The sequence below is a fragment of the Humulus lupulus genome, chromosome 6, assembly GCF_963169125.1.
Source record: "Humulus lupulus chromosome 6, drHumLupu1.1, whole genome shotgun sequence".
Taxonomy (NCBI): Eukaryota; Viridiplantae; Streptophyta; class Magnoliopsida; order Rosales; family Cannabaceae; genus Humulus; species Humulus lupulus.
Genome location: NC_084798.1, coordinates 101,900,939 through 101,926,165, shown reverse-complemented (window position 1 = coordinate 101,926,165; position 25,227 = coordinate 101,900,939). Strand labels below are relative to the sequence as shown.

The 25,227-nt window shown below is 34.5% G+C and overlaps 1 long non-coding RNA gene and 1 pseudogene across 1 annotated transcript; one reads left to right on the top strand and one right to left on the bottom strand.

Moving 5' to 3' along the window:
* Positions 1–1,103: 1,103 nt before the first annotated feature.
* On the top strand, positions 1,104–13,109 carry LOC133782406 (protein SPA1-RELATED 2-like; annotated as a pseudogene).
* Positions 13,110–17,887: 4,778 nt separating this feature from the next.
* LOC133784138 (uncharacterized) lies at positions 17,888–19,637 on the bottom strand. Its single transcript, XR_009871152.1, has 3 exons — positions 19,360–19,637; positions 18,825–18,886; positions 17,888–18,057 (listed from the first exon to the last, which is right to left on the bottom strand). It is a non-coding gene; the product is annotated as an uncharacterized LOC133784138 (long non-coding RNA).
* Positions 19,638–25,227: the final 5,590 nt, after the last annotated feature.

Here is a 25,227-nt window from a genome sequence, read left to right as displayed (position 1 = left end):
CGTTCTTTGTGCGTTGAGAACATTTTGGAAGATTCTGGTGTGGAATCTCAAGGATTTTTGCCGTACAAAAAGATAGCAGCAAGGAAGGACTTGAGATAATTTTCTATTCATATCATTGATTCAATATATACATGTATGTGAAGAAGTAGATCTAGAAATCTTGTGGGGTTAAATCAACAATTTTGATTGTTGTTCCGTTGCGCATAATCTCTGATTTGATCTATAAAAACCAACACCAAGTTTATCCACTCCTGAGCTCGGGCCAAGAACTCATCTACACTTTTAACCCCTTTTCATTGGAGTTCCTGCCATAGACCGCTATGAGATTGGAGCTATCATCAACAACTCTAGCTCGTGTTGCAACATTAGCGAATCTGCTCAGATATGCTTTCAAGGATTCACCACGTTGCTATTTTACGATTTCCAATTAGTCGGCCTCCACGCGAGCTACCTTTGAAGCTCGAAACGCTTTCTCGAACTCGAACGATAGCTTCTTCCAAGAGCTTATCTAATGTTTTTTGTACTTCTTGAACTACTCTCTAGCAGGCTCGATCAAAGTGGTTGAGAACAGAATAACCCTTAGGTCGAACCCAACATTGTGGGCCATCATCAATGTATTGAGCATCCCGAGGTGGTCGGATGGATATGTGTTTCCATCAAATGATGGCATGTTCAGCATCCTAAAGCCAATATGATATGTAGGTGCTGCAATATTCAAAGCAAAAGGTTCAAGCTCCTCATTAGAGTCACAATCGTCAATCCCTTTTCTAGATAAGAGCTTCTTCATCTGCTCCTCCATCAAGGTCCGTCGCTCAAGGGTTGGGTCTTTAGTCTCTAAGTTAGATAGGGGTTGTTCACCAGCTCCCATCCTATTGTATGCATTTGATGGGTTGTTGCCCCTCCAAGTAAGAGCTTGGTTGTGTGGGACATTCCCATTGTCGTGTACAATAGACGGACCTCCCTCATGTCGTGTATAACTCATTACACCAAATACCCATTTCCATAACACACGAATATAATACTAATCAAAATTGTTATGATAGAGTAATATATTGGGCCACTTTATGAGAAAAGGGCGGTAATAATTCCACCATCCCGCCACACTTAGCTTTTTTTTTCAATTGTGAGACCCGAGAGACCCAATTCATTCCCTTCAATTCTTTCTCCTTTTTCCTCATCATTCTCTCTCCTCTCTCTCAGATCTCTTTCTCCCACCAAACCCATCGAATCTTCGACCACGCGGGCACAAGCCCTCACACGACACCAGAGGCGAACGACGACACCGGATTGTTCTTCTTTCCATCGCTTTACTATTATTGTGTGCTTTTGGATTGTTCTTCTTTCACCACTACTTTCAGTTTTGCTCTGCCTTTTAGGGATTTTACATTTCGTCACCTCTGTAATTCACCTCCTCTCTTCTTTCTTACCTCGTTGAGATTGCATTTCACAGCTTTTCATGTTCCGGTGCTTCGTTTGTTCAGTTGGAATTCGTATAGGTATGCCTTTGATTTCATTGTTTTTTCTATAGTTTGAGCTTTCAATTCTTTTCCTGTTTGGTTGCCGAGAAAATTGAAGAGAATTATTTGGTGATTGTGTGTGTGAGAATTGTAGAATTAACAACTCATTTGAGCTAAATGAGATTTTGTTTCATGTTTTGAGTCATTTTATATATGTGAAATGGAGTTGTATGCATACTGTTACGTTTTTCTTTCTTTCTTTCTCCCCCATTTCGTTTTGTTTTCTTGGCAACCAAACGGAAAATAGTTGTGGTCTGTCTCTCATGTAAGTTTTAGAGACTTTATAGAACTATTTACCTGGGTCCATTGATCGATCATGAATATAACGCACGTGGTGTGGTTACTAGCTTTGTTCTAAAACATGTTGTTTGTAAAATTGAAAGTAGCATATTACTGGGGTCTGGCTAGATATTCATATTTTCTAGTTAAGATGAAGGGTTGCTAGAATATTTTCATGTTTTGATCTTTTGGGCATTGCCTTTTAACTTGCTAGTATTGTAATTTTGACAGTGGTATTTCTTCTATGCAGAAGTATTTAGTGTAACAACATTAGTTGGTTTCGGAGTTTTGACTGATAGTGCAACTCTTGTTCATGGATATATGTGAATAAAGTATGTTTAGAAGCATGGATGATGGTGTGGGGGAGGAGGTTACCCCACTGGATGCAGTTGAACGTGGACACCTTCAAGGCAAAGAGAACGAGTTTTTTCTGAAACCCACAGGAGAAATGTTGAATTCACAAGAGATGCTACTGCCAGGTGAGGGTGACTAAGCAAGGAGCCCGCATCAGGAATTTGAAGAAATGTTAGATGGTAAACATGTACAGAGTTTAAACTGTGTAAACACTAGAAAACCCATACAATAGTTGTCCTCGCACAATGGATGATACTAGTGTCTCAGTGGAAGAATTAACCGTGAGAAATTTCAATGGGTCTAATTTAGCTATTGTTGGGACATCAGCTAATTTAGGAAGAGTGCAGACTAGATAGACCTAGTGGCAACATCTTAATCAATTAGGAAGTGGTTCAGGCAGTGGAAGCTCACATGCAACTACTGCATACAGGGATAACGGTCAGAGAATGCCAAGTAGTTTGGAGGATGTGGGTTACTCATCTTTCCCTGAGTTTTTGGCACAAAAGGCATGTGATGATAACCAAAATCAAGTTGTGGAGGAATTTGCAAATACTGAAAATAGGATGATTTCAAGTAATGCTCCAGGTTCTATCCGAACAAAGATTCTATCTAAATCAGGATTTTCATAATTTTTTGTGAAAAATACATTGAAAGTCAAGGGGATAATATGTAAAGGCCCGCCAAATGTCACCTCTCATCCTGAGGCTAGGGTAAAGAATAAATCTAGGCTTGGTGGTGGAAGTATGGCAGCTCCTGACACATCACAGGGTCTGGATTCTAAAATTGTTAATCCGCCTTCCCATGAGTTGAAAACTAGATCTAGGGGTGGTGCTTCTGATTGTAGAGGAGTCAATTTGAGAGAATGGCTCAAGGTTGGGTGCTTAAAAGTTAATAAAGGGGAGCGCCTGTATATTTTTCAACAAATCGTGGAACTGGTGGATCATTCTCATTCTGAGGGAGTTTCCTTGCAGAGCTTAAGTCCATCTTATTTCAAGCTGTTGTCTTCAAATAAGGTCAAGTATCTTGGATCAGCTGACAAGAAAGAGATATCATAGAGTGTGAAGGATCAATATTTTTCTCACTCAGAGCATAGTTTGCGTAGGAAGAGGCCAGTGGAGTAGAATAATTTTGTCCATTTCTAAACAGTGGTTCATCCAGAATGCAAGAGGTTTTAAACAGTGGTTCCAGTTTCCTTCAAATTCAGGCTTTAAACAGGAAATTGCAAATGCTAGTCACATTTACATTACAGATCAAAAAATTACCTTTAATGAATTTGATGAAGGTGACTTAGTTACAAAACATGGAATGGAAAGCAAATCTAGTAGTCCCCCTATCTCTTATGCAAGAGAACAGATGACATATGGAAGTGAGCAGTTGGAAAAGAAGTGGTATAGATGTCCCGAGGAACTCACTGAGGGGAGCTGCAAAATGTTATCAAATATCTACTCGTTGGGTGTTTTTTTGTTTGAGGTATAGAAATTGTCGAACAACATTTTTTCTCTTACTTGCTTCATCTATGATCTATATCATGTTGAAAATGTATATATATATATATATTCTTTCATGTTATGTGTGAAGTATACAGGTACAACTTAATCGCATTATTGTTGCAGTGTTATATAAGTCCCGGCTTTTTTTTTTTTTAATTATTGGAGATTGAACTTTTTCTTCAATTTTATGGTTACAGACATCTTTTTTACATTTTGTGTGTGTTAAAAACATCACTTAACATTTTTTTCCCTGAATTTAATAAGAGTTGAATCTTAAGTAGAGTTTCATAATTTAGGAAGAAGCCTTATTAAAAAGTACATTTGTCCACTTTTTATCTTTATCCTTGACATCTTTTTTGTTTACGTTGAATGTTTCCAATTTATTACCCAACATTCCATTCCATGTCAAAGAAGTAACTAAGAAAACTGATTTATTCTACTGCACTTATTTTCCATTGGCTTTTCCTCTGTGGAGATGTTTTAATAATTAAAGTTTTCTGGACCAATAGTTGATAATTTGTTAAGCAACGATAAAGTGAGCTCTGATCCAAGGTCATGACGGTTAGTCTTCCATTTTTTACTTCAATTCTTTCTGCTTTGGTCAGTTGCCATGGTTCACTTAGTTCTTTGTTGTTTGGTGCTTTCTTATTATCTTCTCTGAGTCTGTTTAATTTCTGAGAGGTATTTCTTTCTTATTTGGTCAGAAAATACCAAACGTTGTTAATTTTGAATGGAATAAGAAATTTTAATTCTATTAATTATGGTTTCCTGCTGTTGATATTAGCTGTATTGCTCCTAACAGATAAGACTGTACTAACGATTTTTAGAAAATTTCTGCAAGCAGCTTATTTTGTGAATGTTTGTTTTTATTTTGGGCTTTGTTTGCAAAGATCATGTTAATTAATATGTTATTTGTTAGCTATTTATTACACGTGTTTGTGAATGTGGGGATTGGCTGAAAAATCTGATGGATTAATTTGGGTTGTTTCTTTCAGTTACTTGGTCATTTTGATTCGGATAGCACACTTGCCACAGCTATGTCGGATTTGCGCCATAGGATCCTTCCTCCAAATTTTCTTTAGGAAAATCCCAAGGAAGCTGGATTTTGTCTATGGCTACTTCATCCCGAACCATCATCGCGCCCAACAACAAGGTAGCTCTAAATTCGTGTCCATGATAAATTCAAAGATGGAAATGCTAGTTGTTTTAGATGTGATTAAAAAAAAAAAGAATAAGATTTTCTAAGACGTATTGCCTTGGTGAATATAGTTGATATATTAGAAAATAATTTTGATTGATAATATTACCAATTTTCTTTTATATTATATTTATATTGACCTCCTGAAATGGCTTTGTTGACAATTAGGCTATTTATATTTGCAGGATATTAAAACCCTTATAAATTGGTTCCTCATATCTTGTGATATGATAAATTGTCACAATTTGCATCACATGTGTAGATGACCCTTTGTAGGATATGACTATATGAGAATTGATTTTAAAATAATTACCATTGACATACCATGGTGAATGTCAATATGCATTTTCTGGTTGCTACTATAGGTACGGCATACTCGCAGGTCCATTCAGGAGATATTTCAGGCATGCAGCAGTTAGTCCACCGTTTTGGAAACCAGACTTCAAAATTGCCCTACTATGGTCATTGTATTTGTTGATATGCATTTTTCTGGTGCGACTAAAAAGTACACCATAGTCTCAGGTCCCCTTAGGAGATTTTTCTGACAACATTTTTGGAAAAATAGCCTAGGCAATATGGTTTTTCCATTAGTTTCTTGAAGAATAATACAATCCTCTTAACCTTTGTGATTGGATTCTTTATCTATTCATATGGAATTACATTGTCAATTCATGTGCCTCTGTTAGAAATTTTTGTTTCTTCATGTATTGGAAGTCTTGGACATTTGGTGGATTTAAATAGAAACTGTTTTTTTAGTCTGTACATCAACTTCCTTTACACCATGATACAATATTCTCAGTTGTTGGTTGTTTCTTTTGACTACAGGGAAATCCTGTAATCTGAAGTAGGTAATGGATTACAGGAAGTATGTCCAGAGGAGTTGTCTTTAGCCATTGACCAGGATGATGGTGAGTCAGAATTACTATTGCATTTCCTCGAGTCATTAAAAGAACAGAAGCAGAAGGATGCCTCTAAGTTAGTGGAATACATACAGTGTTTTGAAGGAGATATTGAAGAAATCGAGAGATGACACCCTTCCAAACACTTGGCTCATGTTGACTACTCTGTGCATGGAAAGCAAAATGTGTCTGTTCACAGAGAGCCTTCTAGTTCAAATAAGCTTTCTCAATTGTCCCCTGTTTCTAACACAAGTGAATCAAGATTGATGAATAATATGAGTCAGCTTGAAAGTGCATACTTCTCTATGAGGTCCAATATTCAGCTTCCTGAGACGGATGCATTAGTGCGCCAAGATAACGAGTTATTGAAAAATCGTGATAGTTGGTATTTGGCTCAAAAAGATAAAGAGAAACAGAATCCAAGTGACTGCTGGGAGCCTTTTTTGATGGCTTGTGCAAGTATGACTGTTACAGTAAATTTGAAGTGCGCGGAGTCTTAAGAAATGGGGAATTTAGTAATTCTTCGAATGTAATATGCTCCTTGAGTTTTGACAGGGATGGAAGAGTACTTTGCAGCTGCTGGAGTTTCAAAGAAAATAAAGATATTTGAGTTTAATTCTCTCCTCAATGATTCTGTTGATATTCACTATCTAGTGATTGAGATGTCAAACAAATCAAAGATTAGTTGTGTTTCCTGGAACAACTACATCAAAAACTATTTGGCCTCTACTGATTATGATGGTGCAGTCAAGGTTTGTATATCTTGTGCTATAATTGTGACTTAATGTTATCGCACAAGTTTTTCATTGTGCTTTACCAAAAAAAAAGTAATATTGTAAGGGTGTTTAAGTAAAGAGTAGATGTTTGTAAGTTGTTCCTTTAGATATTATAAAATGTGGGGATTTCTGTCTATACTTGACACACATCACGCTCAGCTTGTTTTCACCTTAAAATTCTGTGGTATATACTACAACATATATGTTTGTGTTTAGTAATGCCCATACTTTCTCATGAAATGGTTGACTTGAATTTTCAGTTATGGGATGCTAGCACTGGTCAGGTTTTCTCTCAATACAATGAGCATGAGAAGAGAGCATGGTCCGTTGACTTTTCAAAAGTATACACCACTAAATTAGCCAATGGAAGTGATGATTTCTCTGTGAAACTGTGGAGCATCAACGAGGTATGCTTTCTCTCTATGTATATATATATGATTTCTCTCTCTATATATGTATATGTAATGAGGATTCTAGCTTTATTGAAGTAGTAAGGTGTCGACATAACAAGGATGAAGTTCATTACCTTTGGATCTTTTTCTGTCTACCTAAAGAAATAGTTTGTGTTTGTATGATACAGACGTTATCTATAGGAAATAAAAAAAGGTCCCTACTGGAGGCCTTTCACATGATTATACAAGATGAGCTTTTTCATTCTAAAAAAATGTGAAAGGATCCTGTTGTGGCCAAATATGCCTATTATACTTTGTCACTTTCCTTCTAATTATCCATGGTACTTGAAAGCAAAATTTTACTTTTTTCTTCAATAAAAAGCTTATATATAACTATATATATTTTTTGTGCAGAAAAACTGTTTAGGAACTATTAGGAGCCTTGCAAATGTCTGTTGTGTCCAGTTCTCTGCCCATTCCACCCATTTACTAGCTTTTGGGTCTGCGGATTACAGAACCTACTGTTATGATCTAAGATATGCTAAAACACCCTGGTGTGTATTGGCTGGCCATGGCAAAGCTGTAAGCTATGTGAAATTCTTGGATTCAGAGACCCTTGTTTCTGCCTCCACCGACAACACTTTAAAACTATGGGATCTCAGGAGGAGTCTTTCTGCAAATGCTTGCAGCTTAACCTTTACAGACCATACTAATGAAAAGGTATTTTTATATATATATATATATTTACTTTTACTTTCTTTCTCTCTTAAAATTTAAAAATTTCCTATATGCTAGAATCTGAGTCATTTTTCATCTATTTATGATTTTGATTTAATGTTTGCTTTGACATCCTAAACATATCTCTCCCTAAGCATGTGAAATGTTTGTCAAACATCTTACTTGCCTAAATGTCACCTTAAGTATTATTTATTTCTTTAATTATTTTTACTGTTACACTAAATAAAGAGAAGTTAAGTTTTCAGTTTTACAGAAACATTTACTTTTGCCCTTTGGCTACTGAAGTAATATGATAATTTGCAAACCTCTTTTTTTTTTCTCTATGGGATACTAAATTGTAGAAAATGACAGCTTAACTGTCTATTTTGCAGATTGATGTAGGCATTGGATCTTCATCATTTGCAAGAGGTGTCATTGACCTTGTCTTGGGATATGTCAAAAGCTTGGTGATTGACCTGGCTATTTCGATAAAGGTTTGTGTCTTGATACTAAGGGATATGTTTTCTGTTTATCAACTACCATTTCGTCATTTTGTGTGGTCTATCTAGTTGTACTTCCTTATTTCTTCTAGGAAAGCCAGACTTATTGCTTTATAAAAAGATTAGTTTTATGGTTGAAGTTAATTTACAATATCCATCTTGGTTCACAATTTTGTAACTGTAGGTTGAAGTGCCTAGGGGCCGAGGGAAGCCATCCAAAATTGTTGACAAGGATGAAGGTCTAGAAAAGGTATGCACATTTAATAGAAATAGAATTTACTTTAGAAAATTTGTTCTTTTGACAATAAATTACATAAATTACTATTGTAATTTTTTTTTCACAATGCAAAAATCAAAATTAGAGTCAGTTCAGAATCCATATTTCTTCTCTAGTTGTGAATGTTTCTTGCTTGCTCATTTGGAAAGCAGTTTTGTTCCATAATTAGAAGTTTCTACCAGTGCAATTTATTGGCTTGATTGCTTCTAGGGTACTAGGATTTTCTGAGGTCCATTTTTAAAAAAAAAAATATATGGATGTGGGTTATCTTGATACTAAATGGTATATACTAAATTTTGTGAACTTGTATAATTATTAATATTTATGTCATTGTAAGGTTTTCTAGTTAAAAGTAGATTTTAAGTCAGATTTTTCAATACTTTTAATTTGTTTTTGTCTCTCTTCATAGTTTGATGCTGCAAAATTAAGAAAGCTAAGACCAAGTTTCAAGCAGAACGAGGGCTCTGTTATTGCTGGCAATGCTTCAATCATAAGGTTCCCACCTCTCTCTTTCCCCCCGCCGCCAATGCTGAAAAAAAAATTATTAACTTAGTGTGGTAATGCAATCAGATATATTGTTTCCTGTGCCTTCTGTTTAGAGGCTTGTACTATCTAAATACTCATTTACTTTCTTGTACATTTAAGCAACTAGTGTGCAACACTTATTGTAGTTTATGCTACAACAAAACTTGTTTATTTTCTGTGGGCAGCCTTTTTCTTATTTTTATGTGTGTGTGACTAGGGTTTCAAATTTTAACTTGCCTTAATATGGTTTGGTTTTTATCATGAATAGTGATAGTGCAGCTGCATTAGTCCTAGTGAGTGGAGAGAAGGCACTTCAACTTGGATTGCAGGTAATTGCAAAGATTAAGGGCTATGCTGATGCAGCTCAGGTACTCCAATGAATTGGCTTCCTAGTTCCATTTTACTATTGCTGAAACATAGCTCAAAGAAGATTATCTTCGTAAGCACCTGAATTCTTTACAACTGCTCCAGCCCTTGTGATACCAAAAGCTATTTCAAATGTTGGTTTAGATGCTTCTCAGATTGATTACTATGAAATAAATGAAGCGTTTTTTGTAAGATTTTAGTACTTGTAATCCCGATACTGTGAGTTTGGAGAAAACTAGATAATTTCTTTCAAGTTGATTTACTCTTAAGTCTGAAATGTATGCTATTTTAAGTGTGGTCACTCTTCCATTTTCTGCAATTTGTATAGTCATTCATCTGTCCACAATGCATTTCAGCTTTGCTCCATTTTGTCACTATCCTTATCTACATTTTTTTACTCTTCCAATTTCCAAATCTCTCAGGAAAGCCTTAACGTACATGGTGGGGCTGTATCATTGGGACACCCATTAGGATGCAGTGGAGCTCATATCTTAGTCACATTGTTAGGGGTAATCTATAAGCTTCCCTTCTCTTGTAATGCATTCCTAGTTTGACATTCTAATATCATTTATATAGTTCTCTGGTTTTGTTTACATGTTTTCTTAATGATCTAAAGTCATAGTTCGTGGTCATATCTAAGCTTATGCTTTCTACATATACTCATGTGAAGTGATCTCGTGTTGTCATTTATTCTTTTAAATTTCTATTGAGAATTTAGCTGTGGAATAAAAGAGACATTGGTAACAATGCTCTCTCTGATATATTTTACTTGGAATTTCTGAAATAAGAATAATGTTGTTGCAGGTATTGAGACATAGAAAGGGAAAGTACGGGGTTGGTGCCATATGCAACGGTGGCAGGGGAGCTTCTTCACTTGTTCTTGAGCTCATGTAAGACCTGTAATTGTTTTTGAGCTTATCTTGATTGAATTCTCTTGATCGGCTAGCCAGCTTATAAATAAAGCTAATTGGCTAACCCAATTGTACTCATCACTTGGTTCATTTTCAAAAATAAGAATCAATTTCTCATTATTCTCTCATTTTTAATATGTGTCTCCAAATAATAATGGATAGTTAAGGTATATTTATTATATATAATAGTAGTTGTATTTGTTAGTTTTAAGTTGACTAAATTTTATTCTCTGTTAGTTGATTAGTTGTAATTTTCTTGTTCTTGGCTATTGATATTGTGAGTGGTTTTAGCTTAATTTATTTGTATTTTATCTTACAAACTTTTTCGGTGGTATTGCTGTGATACAAGTAAACACTAGAGACATATTAAAGATGGTTCTCACCAGAGCTTACACACTTGGGTAATGAAAGAAAGTCCCATTTTTTCCTTATGATTATACAATGAAAAAGTTGCCACTTGATTTATTATATTACTAATTTGCCATATTTTTTTGGTAAATGTCTAATATTGGAGTTTTCTCTTGGTGCTAGACTTTGCTTAGTCTTCATATATTATGTACTAGTTTAAGCTTTATGAGGTATTGGCATCATCTGAAAAGTTGATTCCTTAAGGAGAAAACATAAAAAAATTAGGGTCGATAGAAGATTCTGATCTTGCAATTTCTCTTCTTCATGCTACTAAGGAACCCTTAAAATAAATCAATAAATGAGTAAGCAAGAGGAAATTATAATAAACTCTAGTGGAATCCTTGAGTTATTGATAAAGAAAGTCTAGTAAGTAATAACTCAGAGTTGAGGGTTCAGTTCCAACAGAGTTGTGCTGAGGATAAGTTAACTTGATATGCCTATAAACCTTGTTTTCTTTAATTTCTCATTGAGAAAAGTTCTCAGTTTGAGTTTTCCTTAAGAAGTTAAGAGAGACTAAGAGTAGACAAGTTGAAGAAGAAATGTTATTACCATAGTTCTCATAAAAATAAAAAGTTCTCTAGAATTCACTCTTCTCTTCCTGCGGGTGGTTTATGCTAGTTGTCATTTCAGGTTGCTGTCATGTTAGTCGAGATGGTTTTTGGAACAGAAGTTCAATAGCAGTTTAGTTTACTTTTTTTTTTAAAAAAAATTAGCCCCTAGATACTAGATAGTTTTTTTTCAATCTAGTTTTAATACTTATCCCTGTTGAAGGTGGAACTATTTTATGTACTAACATAGCAAACTTTCTATGTAATTAAAGAAGAAACTCAATTAATAATAAATGTGAGGATGTGACTTTTCTATATATCATGAACAAACTTTTCAAGTTCAATGATTGTTTAGGAGGGCGTAGATTTTGGTCCTCTTTCAACATTATATATACTTATCAAAACAATAATCATGACATATATGGTTGTAGTGCCAAATAGATGAAAACATATATTAATCAATGCATTAGTAAAGAGAAAAAGGGCTGACACGCCCTGTGAAACTGGAAATTATAATTATGACATTGATAAGAGCATAACATTATAAGGAACAACAATGACATGAATAAATATTAATAACAAAAATAAAAAAAAAAATTGTTACTGATGATGGCAGTGAGCAGCAACCCCTCATCTCTTTTATTCTTTTATGCTGGTGCTGAGTTTGCCGTATCAAATTTTGGAAAAAAATTTACGTTTATTTTTTACTCATAGGCATATGCTATCTCTTGTGCAAAGTATAATTTTTTATTCAATATGTGATATATAATTAGTCTGTGTAATTTGGTAGTTATATGGCATAAATCAAACTTCTAGGGCATGATGTGAAGACTATTATCTTAAGGGTTTCTTAGTTAGGTTCAGGTTTTGCTTAAATCTCTTAATATGAGAATTCACTTGACAATGTGGAGAAAAAGAAGTTGATTCATTGTGATGTTGTTAATATATAGGAGCTCTATTTATTTAATTATTTTATCATTTTCACTTTTAGCTCAATTTTTGTATACTCAAACTAATAATAGAAGTTGAGATTTAGTTTTTGACTATGTAGTTTACTTTTAGAGTTTGCACTGTTGTCAGAAAACAACACATGATTACATCAATACAGTGAAAGAAATTTAAGAGATGTGAAAGTAGAGGAACTGTTTTTCTCCAGTTTCTGCTTTGTTTTCTTTTGGATTTGTATATGCATTAAAGGTTGTATGGCATATGATGAAGTTCGAGATGGTGCTTTCTAACTTCTTAATTAACATTCATGAGAAGCTTATGGTTGCTTTGCTAATGAATATACTGTGACAGTAACAACAGAACTATTGACTTTTAGTTGTGTTAGTTAGAATTGTATAAATCTTTTGATCTTAGCTTTATTGGTAGATTTGACAATGGTGAAAAGAACTCAACTTTACCAAACTAGCAAATGCTAATCTATTCTATGCGACTTCAATTAATTGTTTCTTTTGCCCACCTGTCATAACCTAATGAAACCAAAAAAGAAAAAATTGCTAGTATTTCCTTTATATCTTATGTGGAGACTTGGAAATTATGGTTTTTGACACTCTTAAGTAAAAGGCTCATTTCCGAGTAGTTTCGAAGTAGAATGGTTTTTGTTTGCTTTGGAGTAGTTGTGAATTCATTATTTTGTATGTGGTTTCCTTTCTTGGATATAATTTCCATAGCATTTTTCTTGAAGTAATTTGTGATGCTAGATAATAACCATAAAATATTTCTTTGTTTATTTTGCAGATGTGACAAGCGAACTAGAAAAGGATACTTAAGACTCCTTGAAAGTAGTAACTTTATTTATTTCTTTGTGTTGAAAGTAGTAACTTTTAACTATGTTGAATATTTAAGACTCTTTGAATACTTAAAGAACATTTTATTGTTGATGACAGTGTTGAATGTTTTAAACTAATTTGTGGATTGTTAATACAATGTTGAATGTTCTTACTTTTTGTTATTTGAAAATCAAGTTCATTTGATGATACTAGTATATATTAGAAAGTTAATTTTAATTATATAAAAAAATTAAAATATAATAGAATAAATTAGTGTTATATAAATAAAATATATAATGAGAATTTAAACATATCTAAATATAACAATAATACGAAAATTGTGTTATAATATTTATTACAATAACACTTTTTATGCAAAGAATTGTGTTATGCAAACTTCATTATATAACACAAATAATATGTTATACTAAAGTGTAGTATAACACAAAAACTGTGTTATACTAAAGTATAGTATAACACAAAAAATGTGTTATACTAAAGTGTAGTATAACACAAAAAAATGTTATACTAAAGTGTAGTATAGCACAAAAAAAGTGTTATACTAAAGTATAGTATAACACAAAAAAAGTGTTATACTAAAGTGTAGTATAACACAAATTTATAAGTATTGAAAGTGTGTTATATAATCGACTATAAATAACATAAGTAAACACTTATCTATATATTAAAATAACATAGAAAGTGTGTTATCGTTGACAGTATAATAACACATCTGTATAACACTGATAAAGTGTTATGTAAAGTACCCTGACCTACGATAACATAGTCGGTCTTAACACATCAAAAAGTGTTATGGTCTGTTTTGATAACACATTTTCGGTGTTATTAAAAGCATTTTTTCTTGTAGTGACTCATATCATCATTGCAAGTTGGATACCTCCTCTGTGAATTTAGATGATCACACAGGTCGGGTTGTGGATCATACCAAGGACTTTCCGATGAGCTAAGGTGATTCCTCAAGTCGCTCTCAGAACTGCCTCCACATTGGCTCCCCTTCTAGCAACTTCCATTTGCAAAACATACAGCACGCAACTGAGATCTAGGACCTGGGATATCAGCACATGCCCATGGGACGTAAGTGTCTACTGACGAGGGAGTATTTCTCCTACTATTTCCATGACCTAAAATGTCTCTTTGTGGGAAAAATGGTGTAGGATGTCTAACTGGCGATGGTGGATGTCCAATTGGTGAGGCTATCCTCGTTCCATCAGGACGAACTAAATTCACCCGCCTTTGCTCTACCCCCAATAACCTGAGTTCTCTATACCTGGGGTTCTGATTGCGGCAAAGGAGGATTTGCTGGGGTATTTTGTCTCCATGAACTTGTCCCAGCTCGCCTGGGTTCGTTGTTGTGAGCATTCCTGGGAAACTATGCGGAAGGCATGGAGTTGGGGATCGCAGTTCTGACCGACCAACTGATATGCTGGTGATGGTTCCTGTGATGAATGGTGGGCTGAGCTCTTTGGTGATTTCACTTTGAAGGTACAGAGCTCGGAGTGGTGGTCCTGACAGAATGACTAGGTTTAGAGTGGTTATTCATGTGAGACTTATGAGACCCACTTTGCCTCTTTCTGACACTAACTTCGGTTACAAGAGGGGGTAATCGAGCCAGGATCTCCTGGATCTACTTGTTTTTCTTAGCAAGATGGCTTCTTAGTTGGGCATTCTCCATCTTGATAGCAGTTAGATATCCTAGATTAGGATTTGGTGGGAGTGACGTTGAACTCCCACCGTCATCTTGGCCCACCGATTACTTCCCGGGACGTTGTTGAACATCTGGGCCCCTTTCAGTGGGAACAGTTGTATGATGTGCCTCCTGCCCACCAGGTTTTTCCATTTCGTTGTCATGCATTGATCGAGTAACCACCATGATGAACGTCGAATGAAACTTGTAAATCACTAATTTCCTCTCAACGAAAGCACCAAACTGTTGACGCAGTTTTTTGCCAACAATAGATTTAGAAAACTAATAAGGATATTAGTGCTTATTTATAAACCGTAATGAAATTATAAGAACCCTTTCGTACACACACAATTTAACGTGGTTCAGTGGTTAAAATCCACCTAGTCCACGAGACAATATTATTACTTTTCTCTCAAAATTTCTGCAGAGTTTCTATTATACAAAAATCCATCTACTTCCTTGTCCATTATCCCTGATATTTATAGTGAAATTTCCTGGATAGGTTTAGGTAATTGTGTGCATAAATATGGTATACATTTAATACAGATTATTCCCATTTACACTGGGATACGATTACATAACAGAATAGAATATACTCCTGCTATCTCAAATAATAAAGGATAAATATGCAATAGAGCCTGGGCATTAATGAGCATGTAAAGAGCCCCCAAGTCTCTCGAGATCCTTTAGTATGCGTTCTGACCAGGTTGCCACGAGCTGAACATCTTCACGAGCTGGTGATCAAATATTATCCAAACCTTAGCTCGGATTAACTTCAGAGCGCCCAAAGGGGGATCTGGCCACTATATGCATCGAACAGGACTGTTATCCTAAGAGGCGACCTGATAATAACATGTATGTCATATTTTCAAGTCCCAACTTGAGTTGCTCATGTGCTTATTAACCAGAGGTTCTACTTAGTAACTGAACTCGTGCTAATTTTTAGGGCACAACATCTTGTAATCCATAAGAGCATAAAAAAGAATATGCATATTGATTAGGTATGAGCAGTTCTTTAACGGATTTTCTATGAAGTTTATATGACCTAGGCATGTGGGCTCTATGATTTTACATGCTTGAGTATGCTTGGGCATGTGGTGTATATAGGCAAGCATGAATAGAAATTTTTGGGCGTGCATGAATTATGAGATCTTATGGTTATGTTTTCATGGTTATTTTAAATCTAATGGTTTATGTAACAAGAATGCAAGAATGCTAATAGACACATGCTAGGGCTTAAGTTTGGTTTGGCCGATATTATGATAATGTTGTCTTTTACATATTCTCTTAAAAATGCAAAAGAAATATGAGATGTTGATCATGAGGGTTTCGGCATAGGGTCTTATTTGGTGTTTGATTTTTGTGTTGATTAAATTTCATGCTAAATGTAATAGTGTGGTGTTCAAGTGTAGGAGAATGTTAGGGTAAAATGTTTGATGGATAAAAGCATTTTATGAGCATTGTTTAAACATGATTTGATGATTTTATGCTTGTTTTTTTTTATATATTTTGTGATGGTAATGGTAAAATTAATGTTTTGAAATGCACATATGACTCCTCAAAGTGGTATTTGATTTTATGAAAATAAAAAAGTATATTATTTAACATGTTAATGGTGGTTTTATCAAATTAAATACATGCAGATTTTTGTATATTTTTATGAAAGAAAATATAGTTTTAATTCAAGTGTGTGATTTTAATTTAATAAAAATAGTTGTTGGAATTTTAGTTGATAGTAAGAAAAGTCTTTTTAAATGAGATAAATAAAACTAGTACATCAAATAAATTAAATTATTAGTATGTATATGATAAATGTCAAATTTTTATGATTTAAATATATATTTTCACACTTAATAATATATGCAGTGTTTTTTATATTTTGTGAAAAAGAATATGGTGTAAATTCAATTTAATGATTTAAACAAATAAATTAGCTTGCTAAGATTTTGGTTCATTAAGAAAAAAATGATTATTTTATATAAGATAAGTAAGTCCTGCACTCCAATAAATTAAGTCTTAAACTTTATATATGAAAATGTAATTTTTTTCCACACTTTATTTATGAATTTTCACGTTTATAAACATGCAGTTTTTTTTTTTTTTTTTTTGAGAGAGATTAGAAAAATTATTTTTCTAAAAGAAAACAAGAAATTTATTTAGTTATTCTAAATAGCTACAATTTTGTTACAAGCTTTTTAAATGCTATTTAAATAATAAATGGAATTATTATTTCATGAGAAATTAGAAAAGGCTAAATGAATTATCTTATAAAGTAAGCATGTTGTATTAAAGTTTTGTGTAAAAATTTTGTGGTTAAAGAATGTTGTTTGAAGATGCAAGAAATAAGCATGTAGAAATATGATTAGTAAAGTTTGTTGCTGAATTTTGTTTGAAGATGTAAGAAATAAGCATGTAGAAATTATCGTTTCAAAATGTTAAATTTTAAGGACGCTCTCACGTATGCATGTTGTATGCAAATACATTTTTATGTTAAAATATATGTCTATTGTTCAAGTACATTACTTTTACTTTGTAACCATGAAGGATTTATAGGTAGAATTAGCATTATTCTTTTAAGATTTTATGTGAAATTATTGTATGTTTGCAATTGTAGTGCAACTTGTGCCATGTGTGCATGGCCCATGCACACGTGTGGTATATATGGTGGGCATAAGTATTCTTACGTGATTCTATGAGATGAACGTTTGGTTATGTTTGTAGGCTCGTTGTGAAGTTTTCTCATTTTTCTTTGCTCGGACCTGAGGTCAGGATGTTAGATAGAATTTTATATGTTTCTATGCAGTGAAAGGTATGACTTGTTATGTTGCAAGAAATAAAGTGCTATGAAAGTGTAAGTTCTATGTTTTATATGTCATGATAAGCCAAGCTTTATGAAAGGTGAAATTCTATGTTTGACATGTTATGATAAAAGAAATGCTATGAATCATGTAATTTCTATGTTTTGATGTGAATTGTGACGCATGTACTTGTGTGATGAATGAAAATAAAATGTTGCTAGCCTGCTGAAAGTAACGCAACAAAGGAGTTACTAAGGATATGGCATAACTCAGAGGGCGGTGTAACACCCTCACTTATTTTAGTTAAAACCATATTTGAGGTGTTACATTTTAAAACTATATCATAATTTATTACTACGGAAGTTTGGACATTTTTATTTTTTTTTTAAACTTAAAAACTTATTTCACATTATTTACATTAAACATAAAGTGTGTCTCAAACATATTATACATAAGTATTAAATAACCCAATTTATTTTCAAAACATAACTTCACACTTTATTACAAACATCTCACTGATAACTGAAATAACCCACAAAAGGTCGATATGTTCATATGTACAAATCAGGGTCAGGACCATGCTTCAGTTCTCCTCATGTCATTCACACATTTCTTTCTCTACCTGCAACACAAGACAACTGTGAGCCTAAAGCTCAGTAAGCAAAGTAATGCATGCAATGCTAATGATTACCCAATATCAATGGACATACACAACTTCTTTTTAAATTTTGGGCCCCTTAATATTGTGCACACTGTTTGAATTGGTCAATGCCTGCAGGGATTGTTACACATACAATATAAAATCCCATGGGTTCTCCTCCGGCTAGCCATCACCACAGTAGGGCACATTAAAAACCTTATTCCATCGTTGCCCCGTCGGGCTCAAGAGTTAAGGCGGCCACACACTGTGGTGTCAATACATATAACAATAACTCATATGGAGGAGAAATAAAAAACGGAAATATGGCAAACAATATAATTGGTTCACTAAAATCTAGCCCAAATTATTGGGCAGCCACTATAAGCCTACTATAGGCCTCCGTTTACACTTATTAACACTTTCATTTGCCTTTTCAAAACAGTGGCACTGAACTTAAACTTCTTATTACAAATTTCTTTTATGTTGCACAAAACTTGCAAAGGCATCATATGATTAATCATCATAATATCATGCATGGTCTTATATCATATAATAATTTACCATATCACTATTATGTCATGCATACAAATTTATGATGAAGTGTCAATGTATGTCAATACCACTTACTCACAAAATATTCATATAATGCATACTTTCACATAACATGTAATTCTTATGTTGCAGTTGAGTACTTTACTTACCTTCTATCCACATGTAATTCTTGTGTTGCAGTTGAGTACTTTACTTACCTTCTGTCCAAAATATAATTCACCGTGTAACAAATGGTGTCTTAGGTATTGATGTGCTTATCCTGACAATGGCATGGATTTTCTCATCATAATGATGGCAGTAATACATTGACTCTCATTTAAAAAATACCCATAAAACATTATATCAAATTTCATACCCAAAACATGCCTAAAATGCCTAAAACCACCTAGATCGAAAATTAGATTTATCTTAGACATTTGGAGAAATTTTGATAGAGTTTCCCCTTAATTTTAGCTATCCTCAAATATCAAAATCAACCAATAATCAACATCAAATAACCTGCCATAACCATATATATATCCCAAATACCAACATAATTCATCATAAAGTTATCATATACCGATTTTGATCAAATTCTAATTTCCTAGATCATCACCTAAATTAAATGAGTCTCCACATCTATTCAAACATTTATAAACATATATACTCTCTTATAAACTCAATCAAATAACCAAAAATCAGCTTGTACTCCAAGAACCCCAAAAACCTCATAAAACACAAAATTTCACTTACCGAGCAACTTTTCGGCGAAAACACTCTCTTCAAGCTTTTCTAAACCTCAAACCACTTGGAAACCCCAAGAAATATCTTAAAAAATATAAAACACCATATATAAGCTTTCAGAAAAATTCAAAAACATGGTTTAACTTCCAAGTACAAGAACTTAATATAAAAAGGCTAGAACTAAGCTTAATCTACTTCTTTGGCTTTGCTTTCACTTGGATCTCCTTAGAATTTCTTCAAACCAGCCAAGAAATGGTTTTTGGTTTTCTTTTCTCTCTGTTTTTCAGAGTAATGCTCGTGCAAAGTGATAAGGTTGATGAAAATTCTTTATTTTCAATGATTTAGCCTTATAGTATCAAAATTTGACACCTTTCATCTCATCATTTCACCTTTTGACTTATGAAAACCTTATCACTTCAATAATTTCGACTTAATCATCTGCTAGGCCTATTATCCTTATGTGTAAAACACTCACACCAAACCTTAGGTCCATATGAATTCATACCCAATAGTTATGCTTACCCGATCGAGCGTAGCGCACTTATGCTAAGCTCGTTTTGACTTTGCATCAATACCACTGATTATGTATACCTCCCATCAAGAATTGATCTAATGGTTCTAAAACCATTTTTACATCATCAATGAGACCTTAATCATACCTCGATTACATTTGGTAAATCCATAAATACTCAATTTTACACCGAAATACTAGTAATCGACATTGTACTATTTTTCACTACTTAACCTATTTTGCCTTCTATATCTCACTTTCATCACTTAATTCCATGCCTTGTCCATATTTTTCATACTTTCTTATATCTTGAGCACATCAAACACCCATAAAAGACAACTCAAATGCCACAAGGTTAATAATATTGAGCATACATATAGAATATGCATATGCTCAAATTATACATATTTTATGATATGTAATGCAATGCAATCATGTGATTATTGGCTATATTATATCAAAATAATGTGGGTGCTACAGGCGGACGCGCCGAGGTTATTCAAGGACCTGAGATCCTGTTTACATCATAGAGTTGGTCTTACCAACCTATGTTTTTACTGATTACCTCAAGATGTGACATGGACAATAGAGTTGCCATGATCACAAAGAGTATGTTTATGATGTGTGATTGTGATGTATGACTATGATTATGTTTATAATTATAAACTATGAGTATGAAGATGATATGTTTTACTCTGATTTACGATACACGTTCTTCTTGTGTTTTCTTTGATATTCTTGTACTTCCTTAATAGGCTTTTAGCTCACCCCCCCTCCCCCTACTCTCCCCCTTTCAGGTAAACAATAGGGTTTCTCCTTGGCACGCGCAATGATGTAGGGAGTTCCGACGTCTGAGTATGTATGGTGTTGGGTGTCCTATGAACGTACAATGATCAATATGAGCGCCAAGAATAAAAGAACCTATGTTATGAATTTTATTTTCAGTCACACTAGTGGGAATTAAAGTTTTATTTTATTTCTAAATATTGCATAAAGACATATTATTTTATTTTTCAACTATTTGGCCCAATATGCATGTTTTACCAAGGCCCCAATGAGTTTTTCCTTAAAGTTGTATTTTTCTATTAATTATGAGTTGAGCAACATTTTTATAAAGTAGTAGATTAGGGCGCTTTACAATTTTGAAGCTCAATAACATATTTAAACCCCAAAAATCTGATCAAAATCATGTAGGAAACCCCAGTTTTGAACTCCAAATATACCTACTGCCAAAGGCTTTTTTTACCCTAAAAATGAAAATAGATCAATTTTTAGCCTCTACTCAAGTTTTTTAGCAAGAAAATTTTTCAGAAATGGTGGACAAACAAAAAAATTGTTAGAAAACAAAACCCTCGTCAATTGTACAACCATAAATGTCATTTTTGCCTTTTGGGTTTCTGCTTCATAGAGGGAGATGAGGGAAATGAGAACGAAGTGAAGGGGAAAAAGGTCTCAAAATAACCAAGGGCCCTATTTGGTACATGACTTTTCCACTTCGGTTCTTTCATAAAAATCGAAGTGGAAACCCCTCCTTCGGTGTACCAACTAAACACGACCCTCGTCTCATTGCTCTTTTTACTTCGTTTTTTATGAAAGTGAAGTAGTAGCCTATTTTTTGTTTTAAGCGCCATTCCCACAAGCAAAGTAAAACTCATTTAGAAGCTTTTACGTCCATTTTTAAATATTGGTTGTGTAAAAAATGAAGTACAAGCCTATATTTCTAGTAGTGAATATGGTCTTAATAAAAACAACTAAAAGTCAACTTGAAAACAACTCACAGCATCAACTTGAAATAAACGTAAGAAAAATACAAAAAAAAAAATAATATATATCAGAACAACTAAACATTAACCCAAAAAAAAAAACTTAAAAACAACACACACACACAAAAAAAGACAACCGTAAAAATGTAAAAATTTCCTTAAAACTGTAAAATTGAAAATATATATATTTGACTGTAAAAATGTAATTTTTTAGTGAAATAAAATATTTTTCTAAAAACATCATTTTTTTAATTGAAATTAGACCAGGCATATTGCTCAGATTTTTGGGCCCACCGGTATGTGAAGTCCTAGTTAGGACCTACAATGTCACTCAAATTGGAATTTTTGCTACCCATTTCAATTCAATGTCAAAACATATTTTTTAGTAGTGATATTTTTATTTTCTCAACCATTATCTTGTACTAAAAAATTAAAATGGAAACTTCACACTATATGCATCATAGTGTATACTAATTCAAATACATGCCAATATTAGCATGCATCCCTAAACTATGCCACTTATAAAAATTGGACTTTATTGCCCCCTAAGAGTTCCAAACTCTCTCTCTCTCTCTCTTGAAAGCGATACCACCACCACCACCACCTCCCCACAACGAAAAAAGTACAACATCACAATGCCATCGTCACCATTAATATCCTCATCACCATTAACGTTGACACCTCCACCACCATTGAAGCACATCTCTCTTCAGTTTTTTTAAGTTTTAATGATGAAAAATATATTCTGAAACTTAAACCAAATAAAAGATTGACTGAAGACACTAATTTAACGATCTCAAACACTTATGTAGAAGATTTTTGGGGTTAATTTGTGTTTTTTTTTTTCAGAACTAGAACTCTTAAAAATTGTAGAAAAAGGATGTCTAACAATGCCTAAAGAAGCAGTTGCTATGGTGCCTTGAAAACTTGGTTTTTTGGAAAAAAAAATTATGTCTAACGATGCTTATGTTGATGCAATGCCGATGCAATGGTGCATTGAAAACATGGTTTTTTGCAAAAGCAATGCCTAACAATGCTGATGTGATGGTGCCTTGAAAACGTAGTTTTTAGGCCAAAAAAATAGATGCCTGACTGTAACATACTCCTAATCCAGGACTGTTACACTGTGTACTTTAAATAGTGCTAGACTTGCTAGTCAAGCCATTTTTTTATAAACATGTGACTAAGGTTAATGTCAAGGGTTAGGATTAAAATTTTTGGTCAAAAGAAACGTTGACTTTTCATTTAAAAGTTTAATAAGTACATAGGATCCCAAAAGGTTACAAGCAGATGTTTGAAAAGGTATATACAATCAAAAGGTTACAACCAGTTGGCCTAAGCGGCAAAATAAGGGATACAACCCTAGTTCCTCTTAGATATCCTTGGCCGTGGTGGACGAGTAGCCACATATGTACACGCCGCCACTGAAACTCTCCAACTCATGGTTGGTCTACCTTTTCTTTTCCCTTTCTTGCACCACATAGCACCCATGAGCCAAGGCTCGACAAGAAAACTTAAACATGTGAATGAACAGTAAATACAGATTCCAAATACATATCTAGCATGCCCAGTAGTAATAACCTACTCATGAATGCAGACAATTACAAATAAATGATCATTGGATCATTCTGAGGCTCACTGCTTTGAATAGATTACCATAGAGTTAACTCAGGGCCCTGTGCCCTAGCTATGTGACAATAGAGTCACCTGGGGCCCTTGTCCTTAGCACTGAGTAACTAGCCATAGAGCTAGCCAAGCACTTTGTTTTCCAACGACCATAAGGTCGGCCAATGTAATAGTACATCCCTGATTGGGCCTAAGCCTCTTAACCAGTGCAGAGGGCGCTATTGCTGCCCTTGACTAAGAAGTCAAGGCATTAATCAGACACTCAGATACAGATATAGATAAGCATACTTCAAACAACACAAGTATGCATACATATAAATCATGGTTTCTTAACCTATCAAACACAAACATAGTAATAACTATGTTCCTTAACGGGGTCGAGCCTTACCTATGAAAACAAGGCAATCATTCATTAAACAATTATCTAGACACAGAGCATTCAAGCATAACCTATATCATGTTCATTCTCAGGGGCCAAGCCCAATTCATAGTTATAATCAACAACCGGGCGAAGCCCTAATCACACATATCACGTATTGGGTGTAGTTTTCTTACCTCAGGTTTGAGTGCAAAGTATATTAAGAACGACCCTTGAGCATGATCCCGGTTCCGAGCCCCTAGTGATAACCTAGTCACAACCAATAGAAAATCTCGTCAAAACGAGCAAATAAATGCTTCCGGACTAAGTCCTTGCCTCCGGGACATGAATTCTACCAAACCGGGTAGTAAGATTGATCGTGAGCCCTTAGGTTTGAGTTCCCACACGCAAAACCCTCCAGGGGCTCAAAATCCCTTCAAGCGTCGAGGCTCAAAACAAAGGATTTGCGGCCCACCCAAGTTAGAGAGCCCATGGCTCTCCTTTGTTTCGACACGTGCCGCAACACGCCCCTACTGGCGCCATGACTCGAATGGAGGTTCGGCACCTCCTACTCCTTCCTGTTCATGAGAGTCGCGGTGCCCCAAGAATAAGGTCGCGGCTCACCATGAAAACTCAAAATTTTCCCCATTTTCTTCAAGCAAAAACCCACCAAATACCTATCCAAACATAGCTAAATCCCAAAAGTAATGTTCCCAATCGATTCAGCAGTCCAATATCATCAAAACCCAAGAAAAATCTTGGCCAAAACCCCATCAAATTTCCAACTCATAACTAATTTTCTAAAACTCCAAAAACTCATTACCTCTGTTGCCCCAATCGATAGTAAGTCTTTCCCCCAAGCAATCCTAAGCCTAAGCTATCCTCGATTCTCCTTAAACTACAAGAATTCCCAAGGAATTTGAGAAAGGGAGAGAGAGAGAGAGAGAGAGAGAGAGAGATTGTGTAACTGAGAGAGAGAGAGAGGGAGAATGTGTTTTTCTTCTATTTGAGTGTTTGTGAGGTTTACTTAGACGCTATGTAACCTTAAGCAAATCTGAAGGCTCGGGGTACCAAAAACGTCCCCGAGGGCAAAATGATTAAAATCCTTGAAATCCCCTCCTAATCTCGCTAACTCCGAATATATCCTCCAATATTTGTTCTCATTACCCGATAACCCGGTAATGTACTAGATGCCCAAAATACCCCTTAACTCGCCTCGAGTCGGGTATTAGGTCCCATTGTGACTTTCCTACTAACTTCCCGAGTAACCCAAATATATCCACATAATAATGTGGTCTCATACATACATCACATATATGCAAATATATTCCAAATATACCCATAACGGGCCAAATTACGAAAATTTCCCTTCTAATAAGAAACGGGCCCACATGCATATTTAATACACCTAAACATGCATATCTAGTCATATTATGATATAACTCACATAATCACATAATTACACACATATATATCACATATGCACATAATTTTCCACAAATTACCATCCTGACCCCTTAATCAAGGCCCTAAGCCGTATTAGGTAATTTGGGACGTTACAACTATCCCCTCCTTACCTGAACGGCTCAGGATACAGATTCTACATATCTGCCTCCAGC